Raw genomic sequence first — 14,446 nt, forward strand, 5'->3', positions numbered from 1 at the left:
GGGTGGCTTTTTTGTGAATTCAGTATAATAACCTAAACAGACAGCAATATTACGATCTGAAAACAAAAGAGTTTATGCCAGCTAGAGAGTCAGCACAGGGTTTCTGAATGTATGAATGACGTACCTACAGCTTGCTGCCTCTCAGCAAGTCTTCTGAATATGAACTCTTGAAGCCTAGGAAGAATTTCCCAGAGAACTAAATGACGTTTGCATATTTGAGAAGGAAAATGCTAATAACTGAACTGAACCTAACTGAATTAAATATTAAGTCTAACTGGTAGCAGTAAATTATATTCCAATGTTTTCCAAAGATTAATGTATAATTTCACAACTATTTCTGCAGTGGACTCAAATAACCTTTAAAAAATATGGTAATCACAGTTTTCTTCCTGAAGCCACCTGCATTCCTCAGAAGAAAATGGTTTTTCTCCCCCTGTTTCTGTTGTGAACAGTAGGGCACTCAATGAAAAAATGAAAAAAATGTGTCTGGATTTACGGGGGACAAAATGTAAAATTCACTCAGATACACTGTGTTGTTTCCTTACCATCTTCTCTATTCAGAAGTCTTTAGTTAAGAAACAGAAGCTGTCACATTTGGCCAGGGCCCAGACTGTGTGAGATGAGTAAGGAAGGTGCTAGGGTGCAAAATTTAGGGCGGTTCTCCCTCTCAGAAGTACACAATGCTTGACCCAGCCACAGGGGCCTACCTCACTACAGGATGGCTCGGCCAAACCAGAGTGGAGGCTTTTGCTCTGGCCTGTGACCACCAGCACACTGTACTGCACTTCATTCATTCATCTATGAATTCATTCAGTAAATATGTGTTGAGTATCTGATACATACCAGGTAGCACTCTAGTTTTCAATGAACAAAATCAACAGAATTTCCTGCACTCACATTCCTGGAATGGAACACAAACAACAAAAAGCAAACATAATAAATAAGACATGGTACGGTATGTCAGAATGGGCTAAGTACTCTGGCTAAATAAAAAGAGAATGGATGAGGGAAACTGGGAGTGCCAGAAAGAGCTACAGTTTTAGATGGAGGTGTCTAGGTGTCTAGATCTATGAGGATCAGTGGACATCAGAGAAGACATTTAAGCAATTCCTTGGGGTAAATGTGGAGTAAGCCAGGCAGATATTGGATGGGAAAGCATTCCAGACATCAGGAACAGTCTGTGCAAAGGCCCTGAGACAGGAATGTGCCTAATATGTTTAAAAAGCAGTGAAGAGGTAAGGAAATACACTCAGAGAGGTAAGAGAGTACCTTAAAATGTACTTGCTGTACATTTTAAGGACCATGGATTAGATTCTGAAAGAAATGAGGAGCCACTGTGAAATATCAAGATTATCTGTTCCGAGTTTAGCAGGACCATTATGGCTGTCTTGTTGATAATGACTATAGGAAGGGGCAAACGTGAGAGCAGTGACACCAGTTAGGAGGCTATCATAATACACTAAGGCAAAGATGATGGTAGATTGGACCACCCTGGTGATGAAAAGTAGTTGTATTCTTGATATATTTTAAAGGTAGAGCCATCAGAATTTCCTGAAGCAATGGATACAGGGTGAGATAGAGGGGAGTCAGAGGTGATTTTAAGATACTTGGTGTGAGCAAGGGATTATGCCGTAACGGTCTGTAATTCAGTTATTGCTCAATATCTAGGAAACATATTTACTAAAGTAATCATGTTTTTCAAAAGAAGCTCCCAAGACAAGCAAACAAAGCAGGCATAAACTCATGACTACCACAACTGCATGCAAAACTTAGCTCAAATTTCTAATCTTGTTAGGGTGGTAAGAAATTCAGTCTCAGTCGTTCCTGGGGCTCCCAACTTCACTGGGGTTAGGCTGAAGCCCCTAGGGTAGGGGCTTACACAGTCCAGGTCTTTCAGGGAGACCCCATTATCTTTAGATTCATGGTGGTCTTTAGGATATGCTCATGCAGAAAAGTCAACATGGTCGAACCCTTTAAGATGTGTATTGAAGAGCATCTCTGGGGAGGCTAGAAGCTCATATAACTAAATGCATTAAGCTGTTTGTTTTTCTCAGGTCGGTCCTCTATTCTAGGCAGAGAAGTAGCAGGGTAGGGAGAGGAGGTGTGGGTCCCTGAAAACACAGTTTTTCCAGTGTTGGACAGCTTCTCCCTGCCCCAGGTTGACAGTTTCTGCCTCTACCTAAACTTACACACTTCTCCATCTCCCTTGTATCGGTTTATATAAGTTATACTGCAGAAACAAACAAACTCTTAAGGGGCTTACAACACAAAAGTTTATTTCTGCCCATGTTCATGTCAGCTGCAGACTGGAGATGGCTCTAATTCACAACTTCTTCATTAGCGGATCCAGGCTGTTGGAGCTGCCTTTAACTGGCCTCATGGGAAATAGAGCAATACCACATCATGAAATGACCCTTTCATTATTGTCTGAAAGTTGCATACATCAATTCTGCTCAAAATGTATCATCCAAAACACATCACATGGCCAAGCTGATGGGTAGGGAGGTAAAAACTACTCCCTGGGAGAAACATGGAAGAATTGGGGATAATAACATGACCTCCCATACTCCAGTTCCGGGGGCGTTTTACAGAAACAAAGTGTCAAGTTTCTTTCCTGGAGGTAAAGTAGCAACGAGAAAATCAAACCAGTTAGCATTTTTTCTTATTAACTTAGTTTGCTGTTTTAGCAAGCACTTTGTGGTTACATAGAGTTGAATGAGGAAATTTCGGAGAGTGGGGTCTATCAATTCTATAATATTGCCAGTCAGGCTCTGTTCAAGCTTTTAACACATACTAACTCATCTAACCCTTAGAATATTCCATGAGGCAGATATTTTTACTCCCTCTCCCCATTTTTATAGATATAAGAAGTTAGGTATAGAGATAAAGTCATGTTAAGAACAAGCAAGTGATAAATTGTGGCTGCAGGATTAGGACTCTAGGTGTTTAGCTCCAGGATCTGAGCTCCTAACTACTGTTCTACAGTATTATTGAGAATTAGACCCAGTCACAGTATTTATTTAGGGTGCCCTAATAAGAGAATCAGTGACAACTATCCAGTTTCATTCTATATAATATCCTTCTATAAAAAACTGGGAAAGGACTTTTTTCCCTCTGTGTTTCCTTTGAAACGCAAAGTCTTGCTGTACCATTTTCAGATTAAAGCCCAATTAAGGGAATAAAATACTTAAGCTATTGATCTTTCAGCAGGAAGGTTACAGCTATAATCATTTACTCCTAGGAACCAGTTATCTTTCCAGATGTTCCAGCTGTGACCTTTCATCCATCTATAGGGATTCCTGAGTCCATAGTCCAGGCCCTGACATGTCTTGCTGTATGCCAAGAATTACTACAAATTATTAAGGCTGTACATGCAGATTCCCACAGCAGAAATTTCTGCCAGTTGCCCACTTCCTTCCTTCTATCTCCCCTTCTTTTCCCTACATCTGGTAAGAGTAACTGGGGTGACCAGCTGAACTAATGAGTTTATGAAAGCAACAATCCCAGCATGCATTGCCACCAGGGCTCCTTCTCCGTCACCTTCCACTGTGCTGCAGCTGGGAAAGGGTACATTTTTCAGGATGAAATGCCACACTGCCATTTCTGTGTTTTTCCCCTTCATACATATGCAAACACACAAATCCCAACATAAACACACAAAGACATGTATGCATGCATGCAGGCACGCATATGCATTCCTCCTGATCTTTTGTTTTCTAGAAGTTTCACTTTCTGAATGTTAAGTGCCAAGTTGCTGGACATAGTGCTAGGTAGGACTGCCTCAAGAAGTAGCATCCGAAACATAGAGAGATGACTGGCAATTCTATACATAGCATTTCTTCTTAAGGAGTTTAAAATTTGAGTATTTAAAATTGGCCAGTTTTAATTTCTTTAGAAAATACTTAGTGTAAGTATAATAGAAAAGTGCTTTCTTCATTCCTCCACATCACAAATCATGGCAAGTTCTTCACAGAGAGCATCAGGGTCTTCTCTTGTTATTAAGCACCCCATGTTCTATCATTATGAAATAATATTCTGTAATTAAAATATCCTAAAACGAAAGGATTTTAAAGAAATGTTTCAGATCCATATGGAAAAAAAATTGAATCCCTACATCACAACTTTCACTAAAGTCAATTCTAGATGTATCAAGAGCTTAAATGTGAATGGCAAAACTTTAAAACTTTTAGGAAGAAATACAAAAGTATATCCCAGTGACTTATGAGGTAGGGAATGATTTCTTCAGAAACAAAAAGCACAAACTATCAAGGAAAAGACTGATAAACTTGATTCATTAAAATTAAGAATTTTACTCATCCAATGATTCTATTAAAGAAGGCGAAAGACAAGCCAAAAACTGGGAAAAGATATTTGCAATATCCAGAACTGAGACAGGATTAACATATAAAATATATAAAGAAAAAGGGAACTTACTTTGATAAGTTAACCGCGGAAGCCCTCTGTGCGGTGGAGACACGGAGGCCAAGGTCATACGACGAAAAAGAAGTGAAGGGTGGAAGAGCGTTCCAGCAAGAAGACTGAGTTCAAAGAGCAATGTGGCTGGAAAGCAGAGGAGAGACGCTCGGAGAGGTAGACGACGGCCGGAACACGCAGGATGGTACAAAAAGGATCCAATTGAGGGTTTAATTGAGCGCAGCTGGCTGCTATGCGGAGCGCGCACGCGCGGCCGAGATTACTCTTGGGGAGGCGTTGGCGCCTCTGTATTCTAATACTGTAGAGGACCTTTCACAGACTCTGAGAGAGACAGCCACAGGGACTTGGTTAAGGGCGTGAACTCTGTGGCCAGATTACCTGCGTTCCTCCCCTAGCTCTGCACCTTATAAACTCTTTGACCTTGGGCAAATTGCTTAGGCTTTCTGTGCCTCAGTCTCCCAATATGTGAATTGGGTAATGGTGCCCATTAGGTGTTCTTAATTTTTTCTATGCCTTGCACCCCTGGGCAGTCTGGTGAAGCCTATGGATCTCTTCTAAAAAAGAAAAAAATTTTTTTTCTTTTGTGGTACGCTGGCCTCTCACTGCTGTGGCCTCTCCCATTGCGGAGCACAGGCTCTGAACGAGCAGGCTCAGCGGCCATGGCTCACAGGCCCAGCAGCTCCGCGGCATGTGGGATCTTCCCGGACCGCAGCACGAACCCGTGTCCCCTGCATCAGCAGGCGGACTCTCAACTACTGCGCCACCAGGGAAGCCCCAAAAATATTTTTTTTAATGCATAAAATAACATACCAAAAGATTCCAAAAGACACCAAATATATTTTTAAAATAGTTATCAACATATTTAAACAGATATAGTTGACAGAGTTGTATGTATTTATATATATGTTTACCTACTAGATAATAAGAACTAAGAGGTATAATACCTACCATAATCTTGAGATTGTGATGAGTGAAAATAATATTTCAAGTTATCTACAACAATTATAATGTGATACCAAAAAAGCCCAACAATTTTTACAGGTCATAAAGTGACAGCCAATTCTACTGTGTGGTTTGGTGCCTACATTCCCAATTGAAGGATATATTAAATTTCAGTTACAGGTTACTGAAATTAAAGATATATATATTTAGATCTCTATATCTGTGTCTATCTAGATTTATCCATGTATCTATCGATCTGTCTACCTATCTATCTCCAAGTTGAAGGATTCTCTGAATTCTAACCACTTACCCCTGGTCATCCATGGATCCTAGGATAAAAAGCCCTTGCCTTAGTCTGTCCTGGCTGCTCTAACTGAATTCCATATACTGGTTGGCTTACAAACAACAGAAATTTATTTTTATTAAAGAGTTTCAAGTTTTCCAAAAGTAGAATGAGGGGCCATAAGCTCTCTGCTGGGATAAACTGTATTTCTTGACTTGCCTATAGTTCTTTATTTCATGAATATGAATAAGTTCCTCTAATCTCAGATAAAAGCAAATAATGAAACTGATGGTAACCCAATGCTTTAAAGCTTCTATCCTCAAATTCTATTCCTTTCAGAATTCTTTCAAGCTTTTCATTGGTGTTTTGGGTTGACTTCTTAGGAGCACCAGTAAGTGGTGGGGAAATGAGACAGGAAAGGGAAGAAAGTCAAGAAAACGTGTGTTATAAAGTGGATTTCCACTGTGGGCAATTGGAGCTTGGTCCCACTAGGGCACTCTGAGAGATACTAAAAAACGTGCTTTCCGCCCAGAAGTTGTCTCACCCAAGGAGCAAGGAAGCTAGGGTACTGACTCTCCCTCATTCATCAGTGATTCAGGGCTGCTCCCAAGGGCTTTAAATCCCTAGCACTTCCTGCCTTCTTCTCACCTATGGAGCAAGGGAAAGCACTCAGCTGCTTGTAGTTATGGGCATATACTGGAATTTTTGTGTTTTGAGGGGATATGGGCAGGGCACTGATAATGTCACTGCAGTAGGTGCAACATTATAAACAGACATCTGGTTAAATAATTTTGGAATATATAAAAAAGACAGCTAGGTTGCTTAGCTGCACATCTTTTCATGTCCTTTTATGTGTTAATATACATAGTGAATCTCTGAAAAAAGATTCAACAATTCCAACATACTTTACTCAAGAATTATTATTTTTCTCTTTTGTCACAGTATGTTCTTAATACCTAAATATAAAATGTAATTTGAAATGAAAAACACACTCAAAAATTTGGAAATTGAAATTCTCACTTCTCAAAAGAAGAAATCATAATGGAAATTTGAATTTTTAGAAGTCAACAACAATGAAAACACTATATATTAATATTCATGGAATGTAGCTATACTTAGAAGGAAATTTACAGCATATAATTATACATATTTGAAAACAAAAAGTTTGAAAATTGAAAATTAATAACCTTCCAACTCAAAAAAATAAGTTGGAAAAAAATAAAATGGTTAGTTTTTCTTCCTTATACATAAATTGTGAAATATTCACATCCTAGAAAAATTGATAACTCTGATGCTTAGGGTATCCTAGCTGCTGCCCACATGGTCCTTGCCCTTAGGCCGTGTCCATCTGAAGGTATTAAGCACCACTCACTATAACAACATTTGCTTAGTATTTGACTGGTATATACTTTCTATCCTTTTGTTTTTTCTTTTTGTCATCTTATGTTTTTAGATGTCTTCTCTAAATAGAATGTAACTACTTTTTTTTAAATTTATTTTTTATTTTTATTATTTATTTTATTGGAGTCTAGTTGCTTTACATTGTTGTCAATTTCTGCTGTATAGCAAAGTGAATCAGCTATACGTATACATATATCCCCTCCTTTTTGTATTTCCTTCCCATTTAGGTCACAACACAGCACTGAGTAGAGTTTCCTGTGCTATACAGTTGGTTCTCATTAGTTATCTATTTTATACACAGTAGTGTATATATGTCAATCCCAATCTCCCAGTCCATCCCACCCTCCCATCCCTCTTGGTATCCATATATTTGTCCTCTATGTCTGTGTCTATTTCTGCTTTGCAAATGAGTTTACCTATACAATTTTTCTAGAGTCCACATATATGTGTTAATACATATTTGTTTTTCTCTTTCTGACTTACTTCACTCTGTGTGACAGTCTCTAGGTCCATCCACATCTCTGCAAATGGAACAATTTCATTCCTTTTTATGGCTGAGTGATATGCCATTGTATATATGTACCACATCTTCTTTATCCATTCCTCTGTTGACACTTAGGTTGCTTCCATGTCCTGGCTATTGTAAATAGTGTGGCAATGAACATTGGGGTGCATGTGTTGTTTTGAATTATGGTTTTCTTCGGGTATATGCCCAGGAGTGGGATTGCTGGGTCATATGGTAGTTCTATTTTTAGGTTTTTAAGGAATCTCCATACTGTTCTCCACAGTGGCGGTACCAATTTACATTCCCACCAACAGTGAAAGAGGGTTCCCTTTCTCCCCACCCTCTCCAGCATTAATTGTTTGTAGATTTTTTAATGATGGCCGTTCTGACGGGTGTGAGGTGATACCTCATTGCAGCTTTGATTTGCATTTCTCTAATAATGAGTGATGTTGCGCATCTTTTCATGTGTTTTTTGGCCATCTGTATGTCTTCTTTGGAGAAATGTCTATTTAGGTCTTCGGCCCATTTTTTGGATTGGGTTGTTTGTTTTTTTGATATTGAGCTGCATGAGCTGTTCGTTTATTTTGCAGATTAATCCTTTGTCAGTTGCTTCATTTGCAAATATTTTCTCCCATTCTGAGGGTTGTCTTCTTGTCTTGTTTATGATCCTTTGCTGTGCAAAAGACTTTAACTTTAATTAGGTCCCACTTGTTTATTTTTGTTTTTATTTTCATTACTTTAGGATGTGGGTCAAAAAAGATCTTGCCACGATTTATGTCAAAGAATGTTCTTCCTATGTTTTCCTCTAAGAGTTTTATAGTGTCTGGTCTTACATTTAGGTCTTTAATCCATTTGGAGTTTATTTTTGTGTATGGTGTTAAGAAGTGTTCTAATTACATTCTTTTACATGTAGCTGTCCAGTTTTCCCAGCACCACTTATTGAAGAGACTTTCTTTTCTCCATTGTATATTCTTTCCTACTTTGTCGTAGATTAGGTGACTATAGGTGTGTGGGTTTATCTCTGGGCTTCCTATCCTGTTCCATTGATCTATGTTTCCGGTTTTGTGCCAGTACCATACTGTCCTGATTACTGTAGCTTTGTAGTATAATCTGAAGTCAGGAAGCCTGATTCTTCCAGCTCCATTTTTCTTTATCAAGATTGCTTTGGCTATTCAGAATCTTTTGTGTTTCCACACAAATTGTAAAATTTTTTGTTCTAATTCTGTGAAAAATGCCACTGGCAATTTTATAGGGATTGCATTGAATCTGTAGATTGCTTTGGGTAGAATAATCATTTTGACAATATTGATCCTTCCAATCCAAGAACATGGTATATCTCTCCATTTGTTTGTGTCAGCTTTGATTTCTTTCATCAGTGTCTCATAGTTTTCTGAGTACATGTCTTTTGCCTCCTTAGGTAGGTTTAGTCCTAGGTATTTTATTCTTTTTGTTGCAATGGTAAATGGGATTGTTTCCTTATTTTTCTTTCTGATCTTTCATTGTTAGTGTATAGGAATGCAAGATATTTCTGTGCGTTCATTTTGTATCCTGCAACTTTACCAAATTCATTGATTAGCTCTAGTAGTTTTCTGGTGGCACCTTTAGGATTTTCTATTTATAGTATCATGTCATCTGCAAACAGTGACATTTTTACTTCTTCTTTTCCAATTTGGATTCCTTTTATTTCTTTTTTTTTCCTCTGTTGCCATGTCTAGGACTTCCAAAATTATGTTGAATAATAGTGGCAAGAGTGGACATCCTTGTCTTGTTTCTGATCTTAGAGGAAATGCTTTCCGTTTTTCACCATTGAGAATGATGTTGGCTGTGGGTTTGTCATATATGGCCTTTATTATGTTGAGGTAGGTTCCCTCTATGCGCACTTTCTGGAGAGATTTTATGATAAATGGGTGTTGAACAGCAATACTTTTTAAAAAAGCAAGCTGAGACTCTTTGTCTTTGAATTGGTAAGTTTAGCCCATTGGCGTTTATTGTGATTAATGGTATATTTGGATTTATTTCTTCCATATTACTTTGTAGTTTCTTTGAATAATGGTTTTTCTTAGGTTTCTTACCTGTTTTCTACTGGTTTGAGTATTCCTCCCTCCCATCTACACCTGACTCACTTAGGGGTTATACAACCTGTAACTGTTTTTGAATATGTTAGTTTTTCTTGGATATATGTGGCCTTGCTGGGAAAAGCACTAGCTGGATTGTGTCCACAAAGCTTTACCAAGGACAAACTTCTTTTGGTCTGTCACTCCTAAGATGGCAGTTCTACAAGGGTGAATGTAGGAAACAATTAAATGATACAGGTCCCAACCATAGAAGGCTATGAAATCATAAAAGTAATATTTGGAAACAATGAGAGTAGTATCTGATGATTAGTTATTTGTTATTTTGAGTAGAGGATAAACAGACTTGTTGAAAAGCCATTTGACTAAAGACTTTTTCTTGGATTTCTGAGTTTTTTATTTATTGCCTTACAAAAAATAATCCTATAATTGATTTGAATATTGGCATAGAAGAGAGAGGCTGTCGAGACTTTGGCCAAAAAAATCCCTTAAAAGAGTGTGGATTTATATTTTTTAAACTCCTTGGGCTGTGTATGCATTCCACCTGAAAATACATGTCTTTTGCCTGTTCTAGAAATGTAGTCAATCATCGAATATTGAATATCATATTGAACCTTGCCAACAAGTATTTTCTTTTCTTTCCTTCTGAACTCCTATTAGATAATGTTGAACCTTCTCACCACATCCTCCATGGTGCTTAGAATCTCTTTCATTTGTTCCATTTTTTCATATCTCTGAGCTACTGTCTGGAAAACTGCTCAGATCTCTCAGTTGTACCAGTTCTCTCTGCCACCAGGTCCGATCTGCTAATTAGCCTGTAGATTGAGGTTTTAATTTAAATTGTTATATTTTTCATTTTTGCAAATTCAAGTTTGATTGTTCTTTTCTTCACATATGCTTGTTGTTTTTTTCACAGTGTCTTGTTATTTTCCAATGGGTTCTATCTATCCAAGTTTTGGGGACTATAAATCCTGCTGTTTATTGTGTCTGATAACTCCGACACACGTGGATCTTTTTCAAACAAATTTTTCAGTTTTGACTGAGAATTAAACTTCAACAAAGTTTGTTTTCCAAATATGAATCCTTCTTCTTTGCTTGTAGCTATATCTTTCCTGTGTGTGTGTGTGTGTGTGTGTGTGTGTGTGCGTGAGCATTCATGTGTTATGTGATTTCCTGTTAAGCGCCTCAAGGATATCATATTAAAAATAATTCATCCAGCTCTCCAAGTAGTTGTTACATGAGAGTTTCTCAATTGGCTTAGTTTGCCAAGTTACCAGAATTGGAAGTCAAATTAAACTATTGTCTTTGCATTTTTCAGTCAACTCTCTTAATATCAACAGGCATTACTTGGAGCCATTCTGTGGACACTTCAGTTCTTTAACTTGGCCAGTAAAAATACTTGGTTACAGCATAGTGGTTAAAAAAAACAAGCTTTGGAGTCAGATTGTCCTAAATTGGAATCCTCGTTCTTTTATTCACTAGCTTGGTAACTGGCTGAGTTATTTAATCTTCCTGATCCTTGGCTTCTTTGTGTGAAGGAAAAAGAAAGATAAAAGATATACCTGAATGAACAGTAGAAATAATATGTATATAAAACACTTAGCATAAAGCTTGGCACATAGTATAAATTCAAGAAATGTTAGCTCTTCTTCTCAACAGAGATGACTTTATGAGTCATCTTAAGCATCTGTAAAGTGATAAGTCATCTTTGTTGCACTCTGAGCTAGAGTATATTCCAATTCAATTAAATTAAGCTAAAACTGATTGAGCACCTATTCCATACCGCATATTGTGCAAAGTTCCTATTCAGGCTTTCTACCAACTAACTGGCAAGTTATGCCACCTCCTATGGCCAGAATTTCCTTATGGTAAAGTTAAGATGATTTTTCAGGCCTCTTCTAACTCAAACATTTTATGATTCAATGTACTGTCACAAAAGTGTAATATTCACATTCTATTTACAATGGTCACAGCTATTTCATAAATGGATTTAGGAAGATATAAAAATCCATGTCGTTCCTTTTTGCGTAAATTCCACAGACTCAGGCTTGGAAGGAATTGGTGTTGAGAACACAGAGGAGAGGCTGGGGAGCAACTATGCAACTGAGTGATTGCAGAGTGTCCAGTGCAATCTGACAATGACATTTCAAAAATCCATTCAACAATTCCTATCCATCCTTTATCTCCAGGGAGGTATACTTCTTGTCAGTTTTTGCTTTTCAAAGAGGTATTGCTCAGATTTTTATAAAAAGAATGAGATACGTTTGAATTGTCATGACTGAAAGAGCTCGGATCAACTGGCACTTCACTGTAACAGGAGTTAATTCAAAACAGACATTCGTCACCTTTATCACTTTGCTCAAGAGAACTGCAAAGCTACAAAACAGGCTGGCAAAATCCCTACCCAAAGAAACAACTGTTCTGCAACCACTGAATTATTTGCTGATGTTTTATGCATTGAACACAGAAATATAATTCTACTTTCAATATCCCCTGGACTGCAATATGTATTATTTGATTTCAACGTAGCAAACCTAATCTAGAGGCTTCTGACAAGAAGATGAACCTCCTGCAGGCAGAGTTGTCTCTGGTTTCTTTGGAACATCTGTGTTCTTTGTACAGTTGTTATGCCTGCACAGCAGAATAATATTTGCTCTCATTCTATTCCCAAGAAAATTTTAATTGTTTTTTTAAGTCTTTCAAGGGAGAAAGTAATAATAATACAGGTAATCAAAACATGAAACAAGGTTCAATTTCACTATCATTCCTCAAGACTGCTCCCAGTGTAATGTGTACCAAGAGGGACTAATTTAGTAGATAAACTCAGCAACTATATTGTGTTTTAGACACATCAAAACAACATTAGTTTGCAAATCACTCCTGAACCTTAATAACATTGTCTTTAGTAACAGAACATAGACCTTATGGTGGCTTCTGAGAAGAGTATGATTTTTGTCTATCCAGATTAAAATATTTCCCTAGTTAGTTGTCAGAGAGAATTAATTTATAATGAGTGTTACACAAAAAAAAGGTTGAAATAGCTCCTTAGAGAGGACTATTTTATGGATTTGTAACGAGCTCAACAATTCAAGGCCTTTGCTAGTGCATCAGATTTATAATAAAAGGCAAGAGACAGCCTTTTGGTTCCCAGTATTTCTCAGCTTTGATTGGAAACATATTTCTATGCAGGATTCATTTAACTTCTGCTAGCAGTTTTGTTCCTTTCTAAATCAGGGCTACACACAAATTTCATTTTTCTGTGTCAGTTTTCAATTCTGTATTTAGCAGTGACCAAATTAAACAAGCACAAATCCCTAGTCAGCTACACAAGTGAATCAAAATAGGCAGACTTACCATCAACCCCAGGGTCACGTGGTCCCATTCCAAATTTCTGTTCACCTAAGTATGTGTGTGTGTATGTGTGTCTTGGGGGTGGGAAGACAGGAGACAGAAGTATTTCAAGCAGATATAATGACAAACACAAAGGTTTTGAATGCAAAGAAACTAATGGTGTACTTTAAAAATTGAAAAATGTTAACTGAAGTAGAGTAAGGCAAAATACAATTTGGTAAAGGGGTAAAGCAAAGCTGGAAGAAGTAAATTTGCACCAGACTCTGGAGATGTTATATATATATCTAATTTTAGCAAATGCCTATCTATTTCTACTAAGGATTGAGGGATAGCTATTCTCAGTCACATTTTTGTGATCATTTCCTCTATGAATTATGAAGTATTCATATTCCAGAAAAGTTGATGAGGACCTCTGATGTTTCCTCTATCCTAGCTGCTGCTTCCAATACTCTCTGGCCTGGGGCTTCCCTCCATCTGAAAGCCAGCAGCATCTCTCCATCCATTATGAGCACTGCAGAGACAACCACGTTTTCCATGGATTCCAAAATGCAGGGCTCAGGGGCTAGCATCCCAGAACATATGTGTATCTGAGGTCCTGCCACCCACTATGGCGTAAATATAAGCAGAGTCCTGGTGCCTGCCGCTCATGAAACCCACAACTCACCTGTATTTCCAGTTTCACAGGAACCAAGAATTGGTTCTCCCTCTAGGATTGGGTCACATGCCTTTTCTTCTCAAAGTACCCTTTTCTATACTCTCTTAGGCCTTCTAAACAAAGGCATTCAAAGATATCTTTAGTGATATTCTGGAAAAACAAAGGAATTATTAATCTCCACTATTACTAGGGCAAGAAGTCCAAAAGACAGATGCTTGGCTGTCCTTCCAGGATACAAATGGAAGGAATGTTTAGCTTTTCATTCTTTGAGTCTCCTACAGGAGACTTAACGTAAGACAATAAGGTGACATCTAAATGAATTTTTGTGCCACACAGACCATGTTAAGGAGTTTGGACTTTATCGTTACGCCTAGTCTCAGTTGCTTACTGTCAAATGAGATGACAGGAAGGAGCAAAAACCTTGGCACTAGATCCATCTTTTCCAGGATCCATCTTTTCCAGAAAACTGCATTTGGAAGGTAAAGGATGGTCCAAAGTAATGACAAATGGAAATGAGAGCAAGGAGCCTGCATCAGGACCCAAGCCAAAGGAGAAGCAGGATCCAACAGAGGAGGACCAAGCACAGAAAGAAGGGATATAGGGGAAAGGCAACGAGAGGGCAGATAGACAAGGAGCAGGGAAGAAAAAGGGAGAGTTCCAACCCTTTAAGCTGACGAAGATGCTGGATAAGTTACTTAGGAATAAACAGGCATTACCTTTCTAGCCCAGGTTAGTAAAGACAGAATCCCACCACTTTAGCGCTCCACCCCAAGGTGGGCAAGACCTGGCAACTCTTTCTATAC

This window comes from Leucopleurus acutus, assembly GCF_964270905.1.
Source record: "Leucopleurus acutus genome assembly, chromosome: 7".
NCBI lineage: Eukaryota > Metazoa > Chordata > Mammalia > Artiodactyla > Delphinidae > Leucopleurus > Leucopleurus acutus.